The 21,163-nt window shown below is 33.1% G+C and overlaps 2 pseudogenes; both read left to right on the top strand.

Moving 5' to 3' along the window:
• Window positions 1–9,222: 9,222 nt before the first annotated feature.
• Window positions 9,223–11,098, top strand: LOC100266221 (acetolactate synthase 1, chloroplastic-like; annotated as a pseudogene).
• A 5,641-nt stretch (window positions 11,099–16,739) lies between these two features.
• Window positions 16,740–18,015, top strand: LOC100261016 (chalcone synthase 3-like; annotated as a pseudogene).
• Window positions 18,016–21,163: the final 3,148 nt, after the last annotated feature.

Genomic DNA, 21,163 nt, shown 5'->3' on the forward strand with positions numbered 1-21,163 from the left:
ATGTCAACATGTTACTTTTAATTGAATAGAAAAGGCCAAATATTTTGGCTTTTTCTATTCAGCCAAAAAACAAACACCAAACCTAGATTTTTCTATGTACTTACAAGAATAAAGATTAAAATTTCCATAGATACCAAATCAATATGGTTATTTTTTCCCTTTTTCAAATAACTAAATATAAGATAGTTGAAAATAAAGTCTTTTATTTAAAACTTATATTTCATATAATAAATCACTAAATAACACTAGTAGCTTATTGATTAGATTTTAATGACTTATATTATATTCTTACATCAAAGTAAAAATATAAACGGTCAATAAGAATTAAACAAATATTATTTTTTATGATTTAGTTAATTCAACCATAAAAATAAGTATAAAAAGGAAAAATATTGAATCAACAAGAAAAAAAATAAGTATGAATAATATTAAATAAGATTTTTTTAAAAAAATTTATAGAGAGGCCAAATTATTTGTAAGGGCTTTTTTTTTTTTTTTAATTTTGGAAAAAAATTTACATGTAAGAGAATTTTTATTTATTTATTTATTTTTAGGAAAATTGAGGGAGGTGGGCATGTGCGCGCTGCCGCCACCCCCCCACCCCCGGGAAAATTGAAGGGGGTGGGCATGTGCACCCCGCCAACCCCCCCACCTGCCCCCCCCCCCCCCCCCCCTAAGCCTTGGCTGGCTCCGCCAGTGCCCACCACATATTCTATAAATTCTTTTCCCTTTATTTGAACCTCCCTCCAGTACTTCTTCTATTTCCTTTCGTTTTACAGCTTAGTTTCATAAGCAGTACTGATCCATGGCCTCAGTGGAGGAAATTAGAAGAAATGCCCAGCGGCCCCGCGGCCCCGCCACCATTCTAGCCATTGGCACAGCACTCCCGGATAACTGCTTTCCCCAGGCTGAATTTCCTGATTTTTTCTTTCGGGTCACCAAGAGCGAGCACTTGACTCAATTGAAAGAAAAGTTCAAGCTGATTTGTAAGTCTCTAATATTATAGTAATATGATGCTCACTGAATGCATATGTGTGCAATGAGACAAAATGAGGTAATTTATATATACAAAGCAATTGAGACTCTTGAAGATTTTTTTTTTTTTTTTTTCATTTTTTATTATTTATGAAATGATAAAATAAAATCAGCATTTTAAGCATTAGAAAGTATGAAGAAAATAGAAAGGATAAATTAATATTATCTTAAAGGGAGGTCTCTAAATTTCCTTATTAGACTTTCTGCAATTGAGGCCAGATTTTATACAGGCCACTCCATGTTTATTCATGTTCAATGATTGTTTTTTTTTTTTTTTTTTTCAAGTTAAATTAATTTATAAGTTGCTTAATTTTAGTTTTGATATGAGCATCATTTCAGGTGTTTAAGAATAGTTGTGCAATTGGAAGCTATTAGATTTCTTTACCAAGTTAGTGGAAGTGTTGCTCTATTGAAACATAATCATATAAATGAGTGAGTGTCCTTTTAAAGCACATTTGCACACTTCTAGACTACCACAATTTAGAAGGGCTACAAAATACACATCCTAGAACTTAAAAGAAGCTCTTTAAGAAGGTTTGATGATTTGAAAAATGAGTTTGAAGATTCAAAAATTTCAAGAACAAGTTTTAAGCCTCTTCAAAGTCAAGTCGCAAGCTTCTTCATGACCATGGTTGGTAATGTTGTTCAACTCAATCCAAATCCCAGGTCAAACATTCATGTCATCTACTAATGTTGTTCAAGTCACAAAGGTGCAAGTCCGTCAATTCAACATTAGGCTTCTTCATGCCCTTAATTAGCAATTTTGAAGAAATAAATCATAGAATGGCATAGTGATTGTACTATGATTTTTTAATAAAATCAATAAAGATTTCAATCTGCTTAAATTTATAGCTTTCAGAAAATTGAATGCTCACAAATTTCTTAAACATATGGTAGGACAGTCCTTCCCTCTCTTCTCTTCCTTCCTAGCATAAACAATCTACACTACATAGAATCTCGAAAAAGCTCATCCAATAAAAGAGTTAAATTTGTTTGGTCCACTCTTATTAAAGTACCACCTCTAAGGTAAGTCTAGTCTCATGATTTCAAGTAAAGTGAAGACTACTTCTCAACCTCAAATAAAAGCTAGCTCTTTTCAGATTCAGTTTTCAATTTTGAAGCAACTCCACCTAAAAACCATTTTATTTACTTCAACTCCTTAGGGGTAAAGAAGAATGATAAACTCTCGCTACTCCTTTCCATCTCTCAAGAAACATCTTCAAAACACAAGTCCTCACCAAAGAAAAAAAGGCAACAAGTATATATGACAATGAATCTATGCTTGCATTTGCATGTGGATCTCCACAAGAGGCTCTTGCAACACCAAATAGTGCTATCATGTTGATCATGGTTGTAGAAGCATATTCTACTAAAGAGCAAGTTCACAAAGGGTTACAATTATCTTATAAAAAACAATCAAAAGAAACATGTTGAGATTAATACACTCTTCCACAAGCTTGAACTCATAGCAAGACAAACAAGTAATGGCACACATCAAAATTAAATGCATCTTAAGACAACCTTAAAACCTACTATAAATGAAAATATTCCACAAAAGGCATCAAGTGTCTTCATATTGGTTTATTTCAATAAATCAACTTAAAGACCTAATCACACAAACGGTAACCAAAGTATTTAATAATGGATCTTATGCTCTTTTGGCATATGAAAGACCATATATATAAAGAATTGAGTTACTACAAATGTGAGTAAGCTTCTGATCACTAAAATTTCAATATTTTGATAGGAAAGAAAAACCTAATGTAGCATATTACTCACTTTGTGATAAATTCTAGAATAAAAGGAACCTTTAGTCAAGAAATTTGTTGCTGGCTTATTAAAATCACGTTATGCTTTCAATTGGTATGGTTGACTCTATAGATAGTAATTAAAAGCAAACTTTCTACAGCACCATGAATAATAATTGTTGGATAAAAAACATAGAAAAAAATGGAGCATGCTACTCTATCAAATCATGAAATAACATATTTTACCTAATGATGAAGAAAAAGAAGTCATGGTACAAGATTCCACTCTATAGGCGGTAGACAACTGGTCACTTTAGTAACCATGGACTTGGTGATAGAAAACAAAGTTCTGGTATAACAAATAAGCATTTTGAACTTAACATCAATGAACAATCAACCCCACAATAGAAGAAGCAACCTTAAAAGTTAAGTGATACCCTCATTTGCCAAATTTGTAATAAAGCTTATTACTCTACTTTGGATTGTTGGAACATATTTGATTACTCTTACTAATCGGAAGAAATCCCTTAAGCCTTGGTTGCTATGACACTAAATTAAAAAGAAGGTGATCCTAACCTTTATGCTAATTTAGGAGCCATAGTCCACATAGCAAGCAACCCTAATAAGATGTTCAAAGTAGTTTCATATAAAGGAAATGACATAATTTTTGTTAGGAATGGAGAACATTTAATGATTTCACATGTTGGTGAGGCTAACTTAAAAACTAGACATGGAAACATAAATCTTAAAAGTCTTAGTTGTTCTAGAGATTAATAAAAAATGTGTTACCCATTAAACAACTTATGATAATTCATGCTCTATAGTATTCTCATCTAGTGGTCTTTATGCATTGGCATAGGATACTACATGACAGCCACTTACTCTAGCAAAGCATCATTAGAAGTTTGATATCAACGCATGTGACATCCATAAACAAAGCCTTTGAAATTTCTACAAGATAAGAATTTTATTTATATGTCTAGTTGGACTAACTCTCCTTCAGTTTGTGCTAGTTTCCAATTAGGCAAAAGCTGTAAACTTCCTTTTGGTTTAATAAGAAAAGTTTCTAATAATCTTCTTAAGAAAGTACATTGTGACTTATTAGGACTTGCACCAAATATTCTACTCAAGGATAAAAGTGTAACCTAGTGTTTATTGATGATTACATTTGCTATACATGGCTTTATCTCTTGAAAAGGAAATTAGATTTCTTTGATTGCTTCTTGAAATTTCAACGACTTATTTGAAAATCAACTTAAAAGAAGAATTATTTTTTTTTTCAAAGCGATAGAGGGGTGAATTTCAACTTGATGAGTTTCAAAATCATTTGAGTAAATGTGAAATTTCACAACAATTCTCATATCTAGAAACTCTAAAACAGAATGGTGTTAGAGAGAGAAAGCATAGATACATTGTAGAAATGAGCTTAACAATGCTATATCAAGTAAATCTACCCCTTAGTCTATAGGTGAATACATTTCTAACAACCACCTTTCTCATTTTCCTTCTATAGTTTTAAATACGAAAAATGCATTCTATATGCTATTCAAACAACATCCATAATACAAAGGTTTGAGAGTTCTTGGTTGCTAATGTTTTCCATACCTAAGGGACTACAAGAAAAACAAATTTTCACCAAAGACATAGCCATGTGTCTTCATTCGATATACCTGTCAACATAAGGGGTGCATATGCTTGCATCTCTCAACAAAGAGACTATATATATCTTGTCATATTATATTTGATGATAAATGTTTTCCTTATGCTAACTCCTATGTGAAAAAGAACTCTATGCACATTTTATTAGAGATGGTCCCATTTCCAAGCTTAGATGCTTGGCAAGTTCCAAAGGTTTTCTAACCTAACAATTCATGTAAAATGGCAGATAAAATCAATGGAGATAGTGCTACAAATTGCCTTGGTGAAACTAAGGCAAAAAATAACAACCCTATCCATAATGGCCAACTCCAATATGTCTCCTTAGATCACACTCATTGTTCATGTGGTGACCAAAATTCTTATTAAGGTTACAAGGTTGTTGAATATGCCAATCGTTGTCATAATAATGCTTAGTTTGATGATCATGAAGACTACACAATACATTTTTCCTATCATTGAGTATACCATGATACAAAAAGAAATTTAAATGGTATATCTTTTTCAACTAAATCTTAAACAACTATGAGAATTGATGAGATAGACCCTCTAGTAGTTTTTCTGATATTAGCGAAAACCTTATCAATATGGATCCTTAGATCATACTCATCGTCCAAGTGGTGACCAAAATTCTGATTAATTAAGGTTACAAGGTTGTTGAATGTGCCAATTGTTGTCATAATAATGCTTCGTTTGATGATCATGAACACTACACAATACCTTTTGCCTGTCATCAAGTATACCTGATATAAAAAATTTAAATGGTATATCTTTTTCAACTAAATCTTACAATAACTATGAGAATTGTTGTGATAGGCCCTCCAGTGGTTTTCCTGATATTAGTGAAAACTTGTTAATAATCTATATCCTTCTTAAGAACAGAAAAACAATGAGCAAGGAACTAAAATAAATCACTTGAAGCAAACTTAATATTGATTTAAGTTTGAAGTCTCAAATGATCATCCTTGTTTCTACAAGAAGTAAACTCTAAGAGCCAGAAACCTATCATGCTACACCTAAACTCCCATATCGATATGATGCAATGCTAGAGGAAATTAAGGCATTAGCTTAGAATCACACATGCATGTGATCTTGGTTCCAGACTATAAAACACAAATATAGTGGGATCTAAATGGGTTTTTGGAACAAAACTTAAGGAAGATGGAACCATCGACTGGTTGCTCGCAACTTTACTCAAGTGCTATATATAGATTTCTAGGAGCTTTAGTCAAGTCATAAAACATATAACAATCACATTGATTCTCTCTCTTGTAGTATCCTTAACATGGACAATGAGGTAGTTGGATGTTAGTAATGCATTCTTACATGGGTATCTAATGGAAAATGTGTTCATGGAGCAATCCCCTAGATTTGCATATGAAGACTTTCGCAATCATGTATACTGACTTAACCATAGTCAACACTCTCTCTATGGCTTGAACAAGCTCTAAGGTTCTAGTTTGATATCTCTCAGTTCCTTTTTAATCTAGCCTTTCTTTGTGATAAAGCAAACCCATTATTTTTCATACTTTGAACAACTCATTCCATTGTTATAAAGTTGACTTACGTTGTTGATATTATAGTCACATGAAATGATAAAAATATCATTAATAGTTTCATTAGTACATCAAGTAAAGAGTTTTCCATGAAGGATTTGAGGAATTTTTTTGGCGTTATTTTTTTCCCACATAAAGTACATCAAAGACTTGATTAATGGGGCAAAAATGCTTGTGTGTTCTCACTTAAACACCACCATGGCAATCAAACTAGTAGTTACACCATTTGATGATATTCCAGTTAATTAAACTCTTAATAAGCATGATAATCCAATTGATTAAACTATTTATAGGCAATTAGTTAGGTCCTTACTATATCTCGCATTCACAAGACCCTATATTGTACATACAATAAACAAAGCTAGCTAGTCAATGCTTTCAAGCTTCCACTAAAGTAGATAAGCAAATTGTGAAACACATTCTTAGATATTTAATAGGAACTATGAATTATTGAATTAGATTCCTTAGACAAAGTCCACTTTGTTTAATAGGATATTATAATGCTAACTAGGTTGGGTGCACTAATACTAGGAGGAGAACCTCTGGTTTTTGTATTTTCTTTGGAACAAGTTGTGTATCTTGGTCATCTAAATGACAACCAATAGTCTCTAGGTTAAGTGTAGAAGTTGAGTATTATTCTCTTGCTTCAAGTGTTGCAGAAATAATGTGGCTCACTTTTCTCTGAAGGAATATTGGCATACAACTCCAAGAACCTCCCCAACTGATATGTGATAATTTAAGTGCACTTCATATGACAGTAAATCTAGTTTTTCATACATGCTTCAAACACATTGAACTTGATTATCATTTTGTTCAAGAGAAAGTTGCAACTGGAGCCCTTATTACAAGGTTTCTTCCTTTTTCACTACAAATTATTAATGTCTTCACAAAATCCCTTCCTAAGTAATCTTTCTAGCATTTTTTTTTTGTACAAGTTAGGAGTTCACAAGTTACCCCTCACTAACGTTCAAGGGAATGATAAAGGAAATGAAATACATGCAACAAATTCTCAACAGCACAAAATGGAGATGGTATGGAAACCTTTAACATTGAACTTGGTTGAGTGCATGGTAGAATTGCAAGGATTCTCCATCATCAATTGGATTCATCCAATATGGAGGACGTGACAAACCTCAGAAAAGGAAGCAATCCCTTAGTTGACGCGTGATCTATTTTATATGTAATATTTAATTTGTGCAATACTATGTTCAATATTGATTCAGAAGAAAAATTCTAAATGTTGATTTTTGATGAAAAATAAACTTATCTTATTAGAATAACATTATTAGAATAAAATATTGATCCTCATCCTCTTGACACTTCACTCTAGATGCTAGAATTGAATTAATTGGTTCCATAGTATGAAACTTTTCATGGGGAACCTGGGACATGTGACAACATAAGTATGTACCAAACCAACATAAAGAAACTCTAGACAGAAAGAGATCAATAATAGTTCAAAAAGTGGGGGTGATGGGGATCAAGGCCACCAAAACAAATCAAATTACAGGAGTTGAGAAAGAACATGAAACATGGTTAAAAGAGATGTGTTGCCAAACAGCTCATTCTTAATAAATAGTGTAAATCAGGATCAAAGTTATTTTATGGTAAAAAACAATCCCATCACCAACAAGTCTTATCTAACCTATATCATTGAAGTGATGGGACTTCTTTTCCCTACTAATAGGCTTGTAAAATTGTCACTTAATTATAATTCTAGCATGATTAAATTTTAAAAAGCCAAAGATAATGTTGAATTACTGGAGTTATTATGACACTATAATTAATGTTTGTAGAAGTTAAAGTCAAAATTTATAATTGTGGGGTCACGCTTCTTCTATTACTTATTAGTATAAAATTTTCAGTAAATATATTTCAGTCTATAAACATTTTTTATTCTTCATATGCATAGAAATTTCAGTATCTTATTAATCTTGTATCCTACCTCTAGTTAAGTTTGATTCTTCTTTATTTCTATACACACTTACGTGGTTTATATTTTTTCATAAGAAACAACAATAAATATACATATTTTTTTAAAATAAGGATAATTTTAACATTTGCAAAATTTTTAACAAAGAAAAAATTTAAATCTTGCATCATATTTGAGTAAAGTCAAGACCATTGAGAGGGTATCTATCTTTTTAGCTTTTTGCTAAAAGTTATTTGCTTTCATATTTTAGGTTAGGTTGTTTGTTTTTCTTCTTTTTCATGATTTATAATAAATTTTTGGTTAAATAGAAAAAACCAAAATACTTGGCTTTTCTAAATGGAAAAAGTAACATGCATATTGGTTTTTCTTTATTTTTTAATGCTTAATAAGAACAAAATATTACAAAAATAAAAAACTAATACTTAATACTATTAAGAACTATTTATTTTTAAGTTCTATTTAGAATTAAGTATAAAAAACAAACACCACCTAAGTGTCATTCATAATTCTTAATTCTATACAAACATCTTTAAAGGTTGCAGTTGATTTTTAAATACTTTTTTTTAATGTCTAAGAACTTGTAGCAAATACAACTATTAAACATATTAAGCATCTTTAAAAATTGAATAGAAATTTTGCTTCATGTTTTTAACTTTTCTTATATAAATAAAAAGACAAAATTGGTATTATTAGAGTTTGATTAAGTAGAAGAGTTTTTGTGCATAAAAATGTAATTTGCAAGATGCAACTATTTCATCTTTGCTTCTATTTGGGGTTCTCTTACAAGCCACAGTTAAGTTGTCAAAATATGTACCTAAATTACTACCAAAAGACTCATATTTGTCTTAGAAATGAGGTTTGATATCCAAGTAGTCAGTTCAAACAAGATCTTAAAAATTAAAGTTTCACAATAATAGAATATTTTAAAGAGGAGATTTTTTAAATTATAATTACATTACCATCATACTGAAGATTATTGGTAAAAGAAGTCATCAAGATAACTACCTTAAAATTTTTTATATGTTAGTACTCATGGTGCTGAATATATAGTTGGTCTAGTAGTCATTTCATGGATATTGAAAATAATTTGTTCAGATTGCTATGGTTCCTTCGAAGTGTTGCTATGTGAAAACATGACTTTCAAGTAATGTATGAAAAAAAAAAACTATCAAAAATGTTGGACGTATATACCATGTTTTTTCGCCATCCATGTTTGATATAAAACCAATCTTGCCAGCCACAAAAATGCACTCAACAGAACTTGTACTGAGCTCGCTTCATTCAGCAATGGCGAATGTTGCAGCTACAAACATCACCCACCAGCACAAAGTCTCTCTCCCACTGCCACCTCAGTGTCAATCCCGAACCCTCCCTGGGCGCCCCAGAAACCTTCGTTTCCCGGTTCGCTGCAGACCAGCCGAGGAAGGGCAGTGACATCCTTGTGGAAGCCCTGGAACGTGAAGGGGTGACTCATGTCTTCAGTTACCCGGGGGGAGCCTCCATGGAGATTCACGAAGCCCTCGCTCGCTCCTCCATGATCAGAAACGTGCTGCCCAGACATGAGCAAGGGGGCATATTTGCGGCAGACGGCTATGCTCGCGCTTCCGGACGCCCTGGTGTCTGCCTCACCTCCTCTGGTCCAGGCGCCGCTAATATTATCAGCGGCATTGCGGATGCAAACTTCGATAGCATACCCATCGTGGCCATTACTGGGCAGGTCCCACGAGGCTTGATGGGAACCGATGCCTTCCAAGAAGTCCCACTTATTGATATAACTCGACTGATCACAAAGTCCAATTATTTAGTTCTTGATGTTGAAGACATTCCTCGCATAGTTAAAGAAGCCTTTCTCCTTGCAACTTCAGGCTGACCTGGTCCGGTATTGATCGATATACCAAGAGATATACAGAAAGAGCTCGTGGTTCCGAATTGGAATAAGCCAATTAAGCTGCCTGGGAATGCATCCAGATTGCCTAAATTGCCGGAAAAGGCCCACCTGGAAGAAATTGTTCGATTAATTTCAGTGTCAAAGAGGCCAGTTGTGTATGCTGGTGGAGGGTGTATGAACTGCAGTGAAGAGTTAAAGCGGTTTGTGGGGCTCACGGGTATACCTGTGGCAAGTACTTTAATGGGTCTAGGGATTTTCCCATGCACGGATGACCTATCTCTTCACATGCTCGGAATGCATGGGACTATACAAGCAAACTACGCTGTGGACAGGTCTGATTTGTTGCTAGCATTTGGTGTCCGATTTGACGATCAGGTAACAGGTAAAGTTGAAGCTTTCGCTAGAAATGCTACAATTGTTCATATTGATATTGATCCCGCAGAAATCGGAAAGAACAAAAAACCCCATCTTTCAATTTGCACTGATGTAAAGCTGGCATTGGAAGGCATCAACACGATCTTGGAGAAGAATGCAGCAAAGCAACCCACTGCAGAAAACAAAAGAGGAAAAGGGACAAAGTTTAATGACAATGTATCGGCTTGGATAGAGGAAATTGATGAGCAGAAAGAGAAATACCCACCAAGTTATAGAACATTTGGAGAGGCAATTCCTCCACAGTATGCTATTCAACTTTTGGATGAATTAACTAATGGAAATGCTATTGTTTGTACCGGAGTTGGGCAGCATCAGATGTGGGCTGCCCAGTATTACAAGCATAAGAATCCCCGCCACTGGCTCTCTTCAAGTGGATTAGGAGCAATGAGGTTCGGATTGCCTGCTGCTATGGGTGCTGCACTTGCTAAACCTGACGCAATTGTTGTCGACATTGATGGTGACGGAAGCTTTATGATGAATATCCAGGAATTGGCTACAATACGAGTGGAAAATCTGCCAGTGAAGATTATGCTATTGAATAACCAGCACCTTGGCATGGTTTATCAATTTGAGTATGAATATGGGGACGGTGATTCGTTGCACTCATACATGGGGAATCCATCGAACCAGGCCCAAGTATTTCCTGACATGTTGATGTTTGCGGAAGCTTGCAACATAACTGCAGCCCGTGTGACAAAGAAAAGCAGAGCTGAGAGAGGCAATAGAGAAGATGTTGAAGACTCCTGGTCCATATATGCTAGATGTGATGATACCCCATCAAGCACAAGTGCTGCAGTTGATTCCCGATGGTGGCACTTTCAAAGATGCTATCAAAGGTGCTCAGTAAATGTACAACAAATGCAATTTTATTGTGAACTGTCAAGTACTAATACAATGGAAAATAAAAAATAATATTTATTTAGTGATTGAGTTTCCAGGTTCTCTTAAAAGTCATAATTAAGTTGTCAAAATACAATTACCTAAATTACTAGCAAAAGACTCTTATTTGTAATTTGTAATTTATCTATCTACCAATACAATTCAGATGGAAGTAATTTGTAACAAGTTTACAATCAAAGCACCCAAAAAAATGAATAGAAGGAATTTAAAGAGATGATTTATCAAACGGATAAAAGCAAGACACAAAATACTACGATTTAGGTGGTGTTTGTTTTTTTACTTAATTCTAAATAAAACCTTAATACTTAATAGTATAAAATATTAGGTTGTTTGTTTTTGTAGTATTTTATTTCTATTAAGTATTAAAAAGTAAAAAAAAACCATTGTGTTATTTTTTCTATTTAGAAAAAGCCACATATTTTGGCTTTTTCTATTTAGTAAAAAGTTTATAATAAGTCATGAAAAAGTAAAAAAACAAACAACCTAAATTCTAAAACTAAATGGTTTTCAGCAAAAAGCCAAAAAAACAAACACCACCTTAATGTGGTTAGATCCACAGGTCAAGTTTTGACAACAATTGACTATAGTTTGGAAATATTACAAATGTCACTACTCAAACTTGCCATAAGACTTAAGTTAATATGGCAAAAGGAAAAGGGATACTAGTATTACTGTAAATATGCCAATTATAACTTCAAACAAGTTTAAGAACCTAAAAATACCCATAAGGCGCTTCAATGGGTGTTTTAATGGTGTTAGTGGAAGAAAAAAAAAAATGAAACCTAGCCTTTTTTCTTTTCTCCCTAGAACTCTCTTTCTATTTAATTTCCATTTCAACAAAACCCTAAAATTAAGATGTGCTTGTGTCCAAATATTGGGTCTAAGAATTAGAACCAATGATAACTATCAATGGACTACATGCCCTTGAGGAGGATTGTCTTAGGTGAAATTCAATCCCTACTGTAATACTCATGATTCTCTCATCTAATTTTAAAGATCCCTTGAAATTTCTCCAACATTAGCCATAAGTTATGCTTTATAGACAATTTGAAAACTTTCCTATGGTTAGATTCATTGTGGTTCATTTATATTAGTTATGTGTAGAAGCTTGAATAGATCAAGAAAGCATCAAAGGCTCAAATTCTGTAGAGTTTCTAAACACTGAAAGTGCAATTGAAATTTTATTTGGAATTGACCCTATTCAAAGTGTAGATCTAATCCTATAAGTGAATATATTTGGTTGACATCTATTCAATTGATAATTCTCTATTTTGCTTCATCTTAATCATCATCATTTATCAAGCTCCACATATTCATTTTATTATGAATGATTTTATCTACTTTTAATTCATTTGTCAAACATTTATGTTACAAATTTTAATCACTTTGAATCAATATTTTGAATCATAGATGACTAATCCTTGTGAAAATGGTCAAACACTATACTATAAGTATTCATTCTCAATCAAATGGAATGGATAAAGATACTTTAAAAAACTATTGCTATAACGGTTTATTATCAATCAAATTGCCAAAGTCATTGCTCAAACAATGATAATTAAAACAATAATCTAGATACATTTAAATCAACATACCTATTTACATTTTTACTACAACCATCTTATTTACCCACGCAATTCAGTTAAAATGTTAGACTCAAAAGGAGCCAAGCCAATATAGATGGTGAAGGCATGCAAGCAAGCACATGCTTAATCTTAATCATCATTATTTATCAAGCTCCACATATTAATTTTATTATGATTTTTTTATCTACTTTTAATTCATTTGCCAATCATTTATGCTACAAATTTTCATTACTTTGAATCAATATGTTGAATCTTAGATGACTAATCCTTGCGAAAACGGTCAAACACTATACCATAGGCATTCATTCTCAATCAAATGGATAAAGATACTTTCAAAAACTATTGCAAAAACTATTTATTATCAATCAAATTGCCAAAAGTCATTGCAGGAGGAACATTAATTAAAAAAACAATCTAGATACAGTTAAATTAACATACCCATATACATTTTTTTCTACAACCATCTCATTTAGCTACTCGTTTTAGTTAAAGTGTTATACTCAAAAGGAGCCAAGCCAATATAGATGATGAAGACATGCAGGCAAACACATGCTTCTTCTTGATCATCATCTTTTATCAAGGTCCACATATTAATTTTATCATGATTTTGTTTATCTACTTTTAATTCATTTGTCAATCATTTATGGTACAAATTTTCATCACTTTGAATCAATATTTTGAATCTTAGATGACTAATCCTTGCGAAAATGCTCAAACTGCTCAAACACTATACTATAGATATTCATTCTCAATCAAATCGATAAAAATACTTTCAAAAACTATTGCTATAATTGTTTATTATCAATTAAATTACCAGAAGTAATTGCACAAGCAACCATAATTAAAATAATAGTATGGAAACAATTAAATTAATTATCATAGCTATTTTTGCATAAATCACATTTACCCAATCGTTTTAGTTAAAGTGTTAGACTCAAAAAGAGTTAAACCAATATAGAGGATGAAGAAATGCAAGCAAACACATCCTTCATCTTAATCATCATTATTTATGAAGCTCCATGTATTAATTTTATCATGATTTTTTTTATCTACTTTTAATTCATTTGTCAATCATTTGTGCTGCCAACTTTCATCACTTTGAATCTTAGAGGACTAACCCTTGTGAAAACGGTCAAACACTATACTATAGGCATTCATTCTCAATCAAATGGTTAAAGATACTTTCAAAACTATTGCAAACACTATTTATTATCAGTCAAATTGCCAAAAGTCATTGCACAAGGAACAATAATTAAAAAAACAATCTAGATACAATTAAATTAACATACCCATATACATTTTTTCTACAATCATCTCATTTACCCACTTGTTTTAGTTAAAGTGTTAAGACTCAAAAGGAGCCAAGCCAATATAGATGATGAAGACATGCAAGCAAACACATGCTTCTTCTTGATCATCATCTTTTATCAATGTCCACTTATTAATTTTATCATGAATTCTTTTATCTACTTTTAATTCATTTGTCAATCATTTATGCTACAAATTTTTATCACTTTTAATCAATATTTTGAATCTTAGATAACTAATTCTTGTGAAAATGGTCGAACACTATACTATAGGTATTCATTCTCAATCAAATGGATAAAGATACTTTCAAAAACTATTGCTGTAATTGTTTATTATCAATTAAATTACTAGAAGTCATTGCACAAGCAACCATAATTAAAATAACAATCTAGAAACAATTAAATCAATTAACATAACTATACACTTTTTTTTTTTCTTTTTGCAAAAATCTCATTTACCCACTCATTTTAATTACAGTGTTAGACTCAAAAAGAGTTAAATCAATATAGATAATGAAAAAATGTAAGCAAACACATGCTTCATCGTAATCACCATCATTTATCAAGCTTCATGTATTTATTTTATCATGAATGATTTTATCTACTTTTAATTCATTTGTCAATCATTTATACTACAAATTTTCATCACTTTGAGCCAATATTTTGAATGTTAGATGACTTATCCTTGTGAAGATGGTCAAACACTATATTGTAGGTGTTCATTCTCAGTCAAATGGATAAAGATACTTGCAAAAACTATTGCTATAAATGTTTATTATCAATCAAATTGCCCAATCATTGCACAAAAAACAATAATTAAAACAATAATCTAGATACAATTAAATCAACATAACTATATACATTTTTCTTGCAATCATCTCATTTACCCACTCGTTTTAGTTAAAGTTTTAGACTCAAAAGTAGCTAAGCCAATATAGATGATGAAAACATGCAAGCAAACACATGCTTCATCTTAATTATCATTATTTATCAAGCTCCATGTATTAATTTTCTCATGATTTTTTTTTATCTACTTTTAATTCATTTGTCAATCATTTATGCTACAAATTTTCATCACTTTCAATAAATATTTTGAATCTTAGATGACTAATCCTTGCAAAATTGGTCAAACACACGCTTCATCTTAATCATTATCATTTATTAGGCTCCACATATAAATTTTATCATGATTTTTTTTAATCTACTTTTAATCCATTTGTCAATCATTTATGCTACAAATTTTCATCACTTTGAATCAATATTTTGAATCTTAGATGACTAATCTTTGCAAAAAGGGTCAAACATAATACTATAGGTATTCATTCTCAATCAAATGGATAAAGGTATTTGCAAAAACAATTTCTATAACTGTTTGTTATCAATCAAATTGCCAAAAGTCATTGCACAGGTAACGATAATTAAAACAACAATCTAGATACAATTACATCAACATACCTTTATACAGTTTTCCTACAACCATCTCAAATACCCACTCATTCTAGTTAAAATGTTAAGACTCAAAAGCAGCTAAGCCAATATAGATGATGAAGACATGCAAGCAAACACATGCTCCATCTTAATAATCATCATTTATCAAGCTTCACGTGTTAATTTTATCATGATTTTGTTTTTATCTATTTTTGATTCATTTTTCAATCATTTATGCTACAAATTTTCATCGCTAACAATTAAATTGACATACCTATATATATTTTTTCTGCAACCATCTCATTTACCCACTAGTTTTAATTAAAGTGTTAGACTCAAAAGGAGCCAAGCCAATATATATGACGAAGACATGCAACCAAGCACATGCTTTCTCTTAATCATCATCATTTATCAAGCTCCACGTATTCATTTTATTGTGAATGATTTTATCTACTTTTAATTCATTTGTCAATCATTTATGCTACAAATTTCCATCAATTTGAATCAATATTTTGAATGTTAGATGACTAATCCATTTGAAGATGGTCCAACACTATACTATATGTGTTCATTTTCAATCAAATAAATAAAGAGACTTTAACAAACTATTGCTATAATTGTTTGTTATCATTCAAATTGCCAAAAGTCATTGCACAAATAATAGTAATTAAAACACTAATCTAGATACAACTAAATTAGCATACCGATATACATTTTTTCTGTAGCCATCTCAGTTACCAACCTCAAAAGGTACTAAGCCAATATAGATGATGTGGACATGCAAGCAAACACAACTACATGCATTGATAATATTCAATGTGTTAGTTTAGCATGATTGCTCAATTAATTTTTTTAGGAGTGAGGCTCCCTCTAATATGTGTCATACCACATTTGTTTCATAAACAACGAATGTGGTAGTATGTAGTTCAACATCAATAGATAGTGGCCAGTAGACCAACCTTAACATCATAATCTAGACATCAAGGGTATATTGATCAATGCCATAGAGGCTAATCCTTAGAGTTGTTGTGTAGTTGTATCAATGGGTGAATGTAGTTATAGTGCTAGAAAATAGTATCCAACACATTGTCTTTGAGTGACTTCCCTTTCCGTGAAGCGTAATGGTATGGTTTGATTAATGTTATGTTGTGGGCTCCACTAGTGCCCACCAAATATTCTATAAATTTTTTTCCCTTGATTTTAACCTCCTTCTAGTACTTCTATTTCCTTTCGTTTTACAGCTTAGTTTCATAAGTAGTACTGATCCATGGCCTCAGTGGAGGAAATTAGAAGACATGCCCAACGGCCCTGCGGCCTGCCCACCATTCTAGCCATCGGCACAACACTACTGGATAACTGCTTTCCCCAGGCTGAATTTCCTGATTTTTTCTTTCGGGCCACCAAGAGCGATTACTTGACTCAATTGAAAGAAAATTTCAAGCTGATTTGTAAGTCTCTAATATTATAGTAATATGATGCTCACTGAATGCATATTTGTGCAATGAGACAAAATGAGGCAATTTATATATATGAAGCAATTGAGACTCTTGAAGATTTTATTTTTTTATTTTTTCATTTTTTATTATGTATGAAATGATAAAATTAAATCAGCATTTTAAGCATTAGAAAGTATGAAGAAAATAGGAAGGATAAATTAATATTATCTTAAAGGGAGGTCTCTAAATTTCCTTATTAGACTTTCTGCAATTGAGGTCAGATTTTATATAGGCCACTCTATGTTTATTCATGTTCAATGACTGTTTTTTTTTTTTCAAGTTAAATTAGTTTATAAGTTGCTTAATTTTAGTTTTGATATGAGCATCATTTCAGGTGTTTAAGAATAGTTCTGCAATTGGAAGCTATTAGATTTCTTTACTAAGTTAGTGGAAGTGTTGCTCTATTGAAACATAATGCCCATTAAACACTATTTTCAGGTGAGAGAACAATGATTAAGAAACATTACATGCATTTGAGTGAAAAAATAATTAAAGAGAATCCAAATATAGGCACCTCCTTAGATACTCTTTTTGGTGATGGAGTTGCAGCTCTAATTGTGGGATCAGATCTAGATACCTTAATTGAACGACCATTATTCCAGCTCATCTCCGCAGATCAAATTTTTATCCCTGATTCAGAGAATGCAATTGAAGGGCATGTTTGTGAAATGGCCCTAGTTGTTAATTTGGCAAAAAATGTGCTAAACCTAATTTTTGAGTACATAGACAAATGCATGGTTGAAGCTTTGGTCCCCTGGGTAATAATGATTGGAACTCATTATTTTTTATAGTTCACCCTGGTGGTCGGGCAATTCTTGATCAAATCGAAGCAAAAGTAGCTTAAAAGGGGAAAAACTTGAAATTAGTAGGCATGTGCTAAGGGAGTATGGAAATTTTGTGAGCTCATGTGTGTTCTTTGTCATGGATGAGATGAGAAAAAAGTCTTCCAAAGAAGAAAAGGCTACTATAGGAAAGGGATTGGAGTGGGGTGTTTATTTGGGGTTTGGACTAGGCTTGACAGTGGAGACGGTTGTGCTACGCAGTTAGTGACCATCAGTCATGACTGATTTACCAATTGATTTCTACTGAAAAAGTGAATTTTTATAAGCTTAAACTTAATTGTACTAAGCACTTTTGAGTAGTAGTTAGACTTTTTTTATCCCAATTGGCATGTTAAGGACCTAGCGAATGTCACTAACCAATTTCTAGTAAGTTTTAGTGTTTTTGGTAGCTTTTTGACCACTGAAGCAGGCCAAGATTGAGGGAGAGTTTTGTGCAAGCTATGGCAAGGCAAGTTGAAGATCAATCACATGAAGAATCCGAGCCTTGGAGCACTTCAAAACCCCTTGCCAAACTTGGAAAGGTTGGCAAAGCTATCAGTAGTAAGATGGAGGGAAACAGAGCATTTCGCAAGGCAAAATCATCAAATTCACAAGGTGTGCCAAAATTTGGCAGGGTGTGCCAAATTTTGGCAGGGTGTGCCAAATTTTGGCAAGGTGTGCCCAAATTTCACAGGGTGTGCCAAACTTTCTCAGGGTGTGCAAAAATCACTTTATGCGCACCGACCATCAAGATTTTTCTCCAGAACTGTAATTTTTCCTTTTTAATCCTTTTATAATAGATAAATGGTATTAGGGTTTGTTTAGGAACTATAAGGGGTTGGAAAACCTCTCAAAGGGGATTATGTTAGGTGAGATATTATGTTTTAGATATTTTGTAAAGTCTGAGTTTTTCTCTGTCTTTCCTTCTCATTTTCTCTTCACTTTCTCTAGCTAAACACCCTCTGAGGATGATTTCTCAGAGGATGAGTGGCTAAGTTTCACATTTCTTGGAGTGATGGAAGCTAGGTAAATGACCCAGATGTAAATGTGGGAGTTTTCCTTGCTTTAAACGAAGGTAGTTGTGTATCATTAATGGTTTATATTTCAAGTTTCAGCTTTAATCCCTTAGAATCACCTTGAATGGCCAATACTTGGTAAGCTTTTAGGATTCTATGGATGCTTATTGCTAGATCCATGGATGTCCATTAGTTATCATGTACGAGCCATTGGAAGGTGGTTCAAGGTGAGGGTCTTTAGTGTTTGAAGCCATTAATGGGAAGCAAATACCATTTTTCAAGAATCATTTGGATCAAAACTTATTTGCTAAATATAAATCCGGTTCGGGAGATAACCATCCTTTATGTTATTGTCCCCAATGCGAGGAGAAGATCCGGAATTTTCCATTTTGCAATAGGAAACTGATCCTAGTAACCATAGCTCCAAGAGACTTTCTCTTTATAATAATTTCAATTGTTTATGTTTGCTTAACATAAAATTAGCCCTTCCAATCAATCTTATTTTCATTTAAAAACTAACTTCCAAAAAGGAAATCATCATTTCTTCTTTCATTAATGTTAAGTGTACAAAGAAAACCCATCCCTGTGGACGATCCTAGAGCCACTATACTATAGTAGCTTTGTCTTTGCTACCCTAGTATAAGGTGTTGTAGGTTTTATAAATGTTTTGATAAACGCCCGACTGGGCATGAATCAAATGACTCCATTGTCGGGGATGGTGCTTAAGTACATAACTGTTACCTTTTATGAGTACTTGTGATATTCATCACAAGTTGGTGATTTTTCTTTCACTAACTCGTTTTCTTTGTTTTTATTTTATTTTATCTTTCATTTAGTTTTTAGCTAACCTTAAATATTTTCCTAGAATTTTAGTCCTTTTTGTTTTCTTTGTTTTTGTTTCAGTAATCTCGAGTTATGTATGCCCTATTGGATAAGAGATATTGAGGGAAGACTTGTGAAAATTGAAACTCCTCAAGAAACCGAGTTTGAAGTCTGCTTGAACATCATGGATATTCCACCTAAAGATTAGCATAACCAACATAGGCAAGAGGAGAATTTCAATGCATACCGATCCATGAGGGACCGCATGCATCCACCTCGAATGAGTGCACTTTCATGCATAGTGCCTCCCACTGAGCAGCTAGTGATCCGACCTCATATAGTGCCATTTATACCTACTTTCCATGAAATGGAAAGTGAGAACCCCTATTCTCACATCAAGGAGTTTGAAGACGTATGCAATACATTCCAAGAAGGAGGAGTTGTAATTGACTTGATGAGACTCAAGCTATTCCCTTTCAGCTTAAAGGATAAGGCCAAGGTTTAGCTTAATTCTCTAAGGCCGAGGAGTATCAAAATGTGGACTTATTTACAAGCTGAGTTTCTCAAGAAGTTCTTCCCTACTCATAGGACCAATGGCTTGAAAAGGCAAATTTCGAACTTCTCAGCTAAGGAGAATGAGAAATTCTATGAGTGTTGGGAGAGGTACATGGAAGCTATCAACGCTTGTCCTCACCATGGCTTTGATACATGGCTCTTAGTGAGTTATTTCTATGATGGTATGTCTTCCTTTATGAAGCAACTCCTAGAGACCATGTGTGGAGGAGAATTCATGAGTAAGAATCCTGAGGAAGCTATGGACTTCTTGAGCTATGTTTCTGAAGTTTCAAGAGGATGGGATGAATCGAATACTAGAGATATGGGGAGGATGAAGTCTCAGCCCAATGCTAAGGGTGGAATGTATGTGTTAAGTGAAGACATGGACATGAAAGCAAAATTTGCAACTATGGCAAGGAGATTGGAAGAGCTAGAACTGAAGAAAGTTCAAGAAGTATAGGCCATTTCCGAGACATGAGTGCAAGCTATGCCTTGTTCCATATGTCAGTCTTATGAGCACTTGGTGGAGGAGTGTCCAACCATTCCAGCAGTGCGAGAAATGTTTGGTGATCAAGCAAATGTGGTTGACCAATTGAAGCCCAACAACTATGCTCCTTATGGAAGCACCTACAATTCTAATTGGAGAAACCATCCAAATTTCTCATGGAAGCCAAGGCCACCTCAGTACAAACCACCAGCTCAAGCACCTCAACAAGCTTCAAACCTTGAACAAGCCATTGTGAATCTTAGCAAGGTTATGGGAGACTTTGTGGGGGAGCAAAAGTCAATCAACTCTTAATTGAATTAGAAATTTGATAGAGTGGAGAGTAAATTGAATAAGAGGATGGATGGGATGCAAAATGATCTATCTTAGAAGATAGATAATGTTCAATACTCCATCTCAAGGCTCACCAACCTCAATACTATGCAAGAGAAAGGAAAGTTTCCTTCTCAACCTCATCAAAATCCCAAGGGTATTCA

The sequence above is a fragment of the Vitis vinifera genome, chromosome 16, assembly GCF_030704535.1.
Source record: "Vitis vinifera cultivar Pinot Noir 40024 chromosome 16, ASM3070453v1".
NCBI classification, from domain to species: Eukaryota; Viridiplantae; Streptophyta; class Magnoliopsida; order Vitales; family Vitaceae; genus Vitis; species Vitis vinifera.